The sequence below is a fragment of the Perna viridis genome, chromosome 8, assembly GCF_037379345.1.
Source record: "Perna viridis isolate PV_CMFRI_1.1 ecotype Kerala chromosome 8, ASM3737934v1, whole genome shotgun sequence".
NCBI lineage: Eukaryota > Metazoa > Mollusca > Bivalvia > Mytilida > Mytilidae > Perna > Perna viridis.
In genome coordinates, this window is record NC_142452.1 from 31,543,636 (window position 1) to 31,549,753 (window position 6,118).

Consider the following 6,118-nt stretch of genomic DNA (forward strand, 5'->3'; position numbering starts at 1 on the left):
TGTCGTACCAGCAGACAAAGCCCAAAACAACATTGTTTCTGTCTGCAAAACGTTTTATATCCAATGTTTATTATCAGAGGTAGACGTAGAAAATAATAGCAGTGATAAGACCTATACTGCTACCACTCTCTCCAAAGAAGAAATTGTGGAAAACCATAAGTCTGTGTTATCCTCTTTTGGTCTCTCTACCAAGGACGATGATTGTGATTTACCGTCTATGTACTGGATTCCTAAACTTCACAAGGATCCATACAAACAACGTTTCATAGCTGGATCTGCAAAATGTACCACCAAACCTCTTTCAAAACTTTTAACTTCCATACTCACGACTGTCAAAGAGGGTCTGCAGTCCTACCACAACACTTGTTACTTCCGTAGTGGTATTAATTCAATGTGGATCCTGAAAAATTCGAAAGATTTTTTTGGAGACATTTAGTTCAAGACTATTATCTGAATATAATAGGATTAAAACCTATGATTTTTCAACACTGTATACTTCTATTTCCCATGCTCAGTTCAAATCCCGACTTAAAAACCTTATACATCGTTGTTTTTCCAAAAAAGATGGTACACCTAGATACAAATATATAGTTTTTGGTAGATATTCCTCATACTTTGTAAGAAATAATTCCAAATCGTCTTCCAAATATACAAAGGAAGATGTTTACAAAATGCTGGAAATTTTAATCGACAACATATTTGTTCAGTGTGGTGGACGTGTTTTTCAACAAACGGTCGGCATTCCAATGGGAACAAATTGTGCTCCTTTACTTGCTGACCTATTTCTTCACTCTTATGAGGCTGACTTTATAGCTGATTTGATCAGAAAGAAAGAATATCGTTTGACTAGATCCTTCAATCTCAGTTTCCGCTATATAGATGACGTATTATCTTAAAACAATCCTAATTTCGGGGATATGATACATCGCATCTACCCCAAAGAACTTGAGATAAAGGATACTTCAGACACTGTGAAGTCAGCCTCATACCTTGACCTACACTTAGAAATCGATGGTAAAGGAAAACTATTGACCAAACTTTACGACAAACGTGATGACTTTTCATTCAGAATTGTCAAATTTCCTTTTATTTTTGGCAACATCCCTTCGGCTCCTGCGTACGGAGTGTTCATATCACAACTCATACGTTATGCCAGAGCTTGCCGAACCTACGCAGACTTTTTGTATCGCGCTAGAAGTCTAACAAATAGGCTTCTGGAACAGGGTTATGTTGCTACAAGATTGAAGTCATCACTACAGAAGTTTTATGGTCGTCATCATAAACTCGAGGATCGTTATGATGTATCCATCGGCACCATGAAAACTGATATATTCAACGGGTCATAGTTTTCTTTTCCTTGTTTGTCTACACCGGACTTGACTTTTTATGAGCAACTCGGCGGGTGTTTCTAGAAAAGCACAGGACGCTCACCCTACCGGTGCACCTGGTCTAACCTCCCAGTTTTTAGTGGAGTCCTGAGTTGCTCATTTACTTTTGTTACTTTGTATGTGTGGTTTTGGTTGCTTTGTGTTCTTTGTTGTGTGTGTCTGGTCTTCGTCCCTGGATTACATTCTTTTGATTACCGCTATAACCTTTGTTCCCTTGATTACTCTTTCAGTGGTTTTATCATTTGTTGTACAGGTAAATTGATAAGTTGAATGCTATTCATTCTATTCTACAACAGCATCGATACACGTTGTGCATATACTTAATCCACACAATCAAAATGCATATAAAGCCTTATTACATGATGTATTTCTGAATTGTGTTTGTAAATAAAAGATTACGGAAACAATAATTGTACTTTGCATTTGTATTTATTTTTAAGATCAAATATGAAGTAAACAAACCAGCCACATGTAATCCCAGTGTCACGGAAAATATAAAATAAATGTCTTTTTGTGTTTTTATACGTTTATCGTATTTATTATTTGTATTTTTCATTCATTTTTATCGTTCATTCATTCATCACATCATTTGCATATGCATCGACGAATGACTGATGACGTATCGAGCACACCTTGCATGAACTAACTTGGTCCAACCCTAACTAAACCTGTCCTCAAATTGATTCCATTATTTTTAAGGCGTATTTTTGCAGAATAAAATATGGCATCCTGAATTCGAAATATTATTTAACCACAAGGTAATGACAAAAACACCCGGCGACAAATTTGGAGGCTCCAGTGAGATGCCAGCTATACATTCTGCTTGATCTACTGGTTCATTTCATCATTTCCTTGGTTTATTTCGTCGTTCAACTTAATTTGGCCCAGCGACTGAATGTTTAATTTTCATCGTAGTTTGGCCCATCGACTAACAATGACATGTATTGAGTTTGGCCCAACGACTGAATATATTTATAATTTTCGTCGTAGTTTGGCACAACAACTTGAATACATTCAGCGACAGTTTGTAGTCAACGACAAATTAATTTCAATAGATGGTAATGCGAATTACTGTGATATTATTTCAGCGACAATGAAATTGAAATCTTCGTCATGAAATGGTGAAAAAATTGTCACGTACATGTATTTATCACACGAATTTCGTAACATAAATGGTGTGTTCGATAGCGAGTGATTATACTTACGGAGGCTTGCTAATTTAATATATTATATATGAAATTTGAGTACTCAGCGCTGTAAACAGTGTGTAAATATGTTTTTTTGGGTAAAAGTCTTCACCCGACAATATACGAGGAATCACCGCCTTGTAGGATGCGCATCATGTGTCAACTTTAAAATTAGTGTCTACTCATCGTAGTATTTTTGAAAAATGTAAAGAATAATAATGCGTAGAACAATTTACAACGCCCTGGAAAAATAATGTACAATAAAATTTAATCATTGAATAGTAAAGAATTGTTGACAATATTTTATATATTATAGACATTTACATTAGTAATTTATTGTTATTCATAGTTGATTGATTTTCTTTTGATTATGATTACCTGTATATGTTTATAACATATTACCTGTATTTTTCAGATTAGGTGTACATTGTAGGTGTAATGCATGATTGAAGCAGGAGTTCTTGACTTTACCTTTTTGCACTTTTGACTCATGACTGAAATTAAGGTGAGTTGATCATGACCTGTATCATCAATCATTAATTCATCAATTATTTAGTTATTGTCTTTGTAGAGTTTGTTTGTTTGAAAATACGTTTTGACTAGTTTTCAAAATTATGGCAGATAATAAGTCTAGATTAGAGGTTAAGGGTGAGAAAGCATGGGACGAAAAAGATGTTCAGAAAATGATATAGTATCTAACTGAACATACAAAGTGTAAAGTGGTAACTGAGGATGAATTTAATTCGCTGTTTCGTAGACACAGTACCCCAAAACAGGTACCGGGACATGAAAATGAGGAAAATACTCCTCTTAAACCCCCTCCTCCTAGTTGTAACTTTGAACTTTCAAAAATACCACCCGCTACGCCAGTTAGAAATTTGACATCGTCTGCTATTAAAAATAATTTGTCAAACTGGCAGAGACCCAAACTCCTTACGTTTTCAGGTGATCAAAAAGGGGAAACAGCTTTTGATGTATGGAAATTTGAAGTTAAGTGCATTGTAAGAGAGGTGCATTGTAAGAGAGGAAAATTATTCTCATACTGTAATACTGTAATCAATCAGAAGCTCACTGAAGGTACTAGCTAGAAGTCTATTGTTGACTGTACCTGAAACCACCATCCCTAATCAAATAATAGAACAATTGGAGGGCTGTATTGCAGACATTTTACATGGAAAAACAGGAACGGAATCAAACAGTTGCTGACTATGGTATGAAATTAGAGTCAATTTTGCAGTCGGACATTGAAAATGGTCATATCCAAATATACAAAGGAAGATGTTTACAAAATGCTGGAAATTTTAATCGACAACATATTTGTCCAGTGTGGTGGACGTGTTTTTCAACAAACGGTCGGCATTCCAATGGGAACAAATTGTGCTCCTTTACTTGCTGACCTATTTCTTCACTCTTATGAGGCTGACTTTATAGCTGATTTGATCAGAAAGAAAGAATATCGTTTGACTAGATCCTTCAATCTCAGTTTCCGCTATATAGATGACGTATTATCTTAAAACAATCCTAATTTCGGGGATATGATACATCGCATCTACCCCAAAGAACTTGAGATAAAGGATACTTCAGACACTGTGAAGTCAGCCTCATACCTTGACCTACACTTAGAAATCGATGGTAAAGGAAAACTATTGACCAAACGTTACGACAAACGTGATGACTTTTCATTCAGAATTGTCAAATTTCCTTTTATTTTTGGCAACATCCCTTCGGCTCCTGCGTATGGAGTGTTCATATCACAACTCATACGTTATGCCAGAGCTTGCCGAACCTACGCAGACTTTTTGTATCGCGCTAGAAGTCTAACAAATAGGCTTCTGGAACAGGGTTATGTTGCTACAAGATTGAAGTCATCACTACAGAAGTTTTATGGTCGTCATCATGAACTCGAGGATCGTTATGATGTATCCATCGGCACCATGAAAACTGATTTATTCAACGGGTCATAGTTTTCTTTTCCTTGTTTGTCTACACCGGACTTGACTTTTTATGAGCAACTCGGCGGGTGTTTCTAGAAAAGCACAGGACGCTCACCCTACCGGTGCACCTGGTCTAACCTCCCAGTTTTCAGTGGAGTCCTGAGTTGCTCATTTACTTTTGTTACTTTGTATGTGTGGTTTTGGTTGCTTTGTGTTCTTTGTTGTGTGTGTCTGGTCTTCGTCCCTGGATTACATTCTTTTGATTACCGCTATAACCTTTGTTCCCTTGATTACTCTTTCAGTGGTTTTATCATTTGTTGTACAGGTAAATTGATAAGTTGAATGCTATTCATTCTATTCTACAACAGCATCGATACACGTTGTGCATATACTTAATCCACACAATCAAAATGCATATAAAGCCTTATTACATGATGTATTTCTGAATTGTGTTTGTAAATAAAAGATTACGGAAACAATAATTGTACTTTGCATTTGTATTTATTTTTAAGATCAAATATGAAGTAAACAAACCAGCCACATGTAATCCCAGTGTCACGGAAAATATAAAATAAATGTCTTTTTGTGTTTTTATACGTTTATCGTATTTATTATTTGTATTTTTCATTCATTTTTATCGTTCATTCATTCATCACATCATTTGCATATGCATCGACGAATGACTGATGACGTATCGAGCACACCTTGCATGAACTAACTTGGTCCAACCCTAACTAAACCTGTCCTCAAATTGATTCCATTATTTTTAAGGCGTATTTTTGCAGAATAAAATATGGCATCCTGAATTCGAAATATTATTTAACCACAAGGTAATGACAAAAACACCCGGCGACAAATTTGGAGGCTCCAATGAGATGCCAGCTATACATTCTGCTTGATCTACTGGTTCATTTCATCATTTCCTTGGTTTATTTCGTCGTTCAACTTAATTTGGCCCAGCGACTGAATGTTTAATTTTCATCGTAGTTTGGCCCATCGACTAACAATGACATGTATTGAGTTTGGCCCAACGACTGAATATATTTATAATTTTCGTCGTAGTTTGGCACAACAACTTGAATACATTCAGCGACAGTTTGTAGTCAACGACAAATTAATTTCAATAGATGGTAATGCGAATTACTGTGATATTATTTCAGCGACAATGAAATTGAAATCTTCGTCATGAAATGGTGAAAAAATTGTCACGTACATGTATTTATCACACGAATTTCGTAACATAAATGGTGTGTTCGATAGCGAGTGATTATACTTACGGAGGCTTGCTAATTTAATATATTATATATGAAATTTGAGTACTCAGCGCTGTAAACAGTGTGTAAATATGTTTTTTTGGGTAAAAGTCTTCACCCGACAGTATACGAGGAATCACCGCCTTGTAGGATGCGCATCATGTGTCAACTTTAAAATTAGTGTCTACTCATCGTAGTATTTTTGAAAAATGTAAAGAATAATAATGCGTAGAACAATTTACAACGCCCTGGAAAAATAATGTACAATAAAATTTAATCATTGAATAGTAAAGAATTGTTGACAATATTTTATATATTATAGACATTTACATTAGTAATTTATTGTTATTCATAGT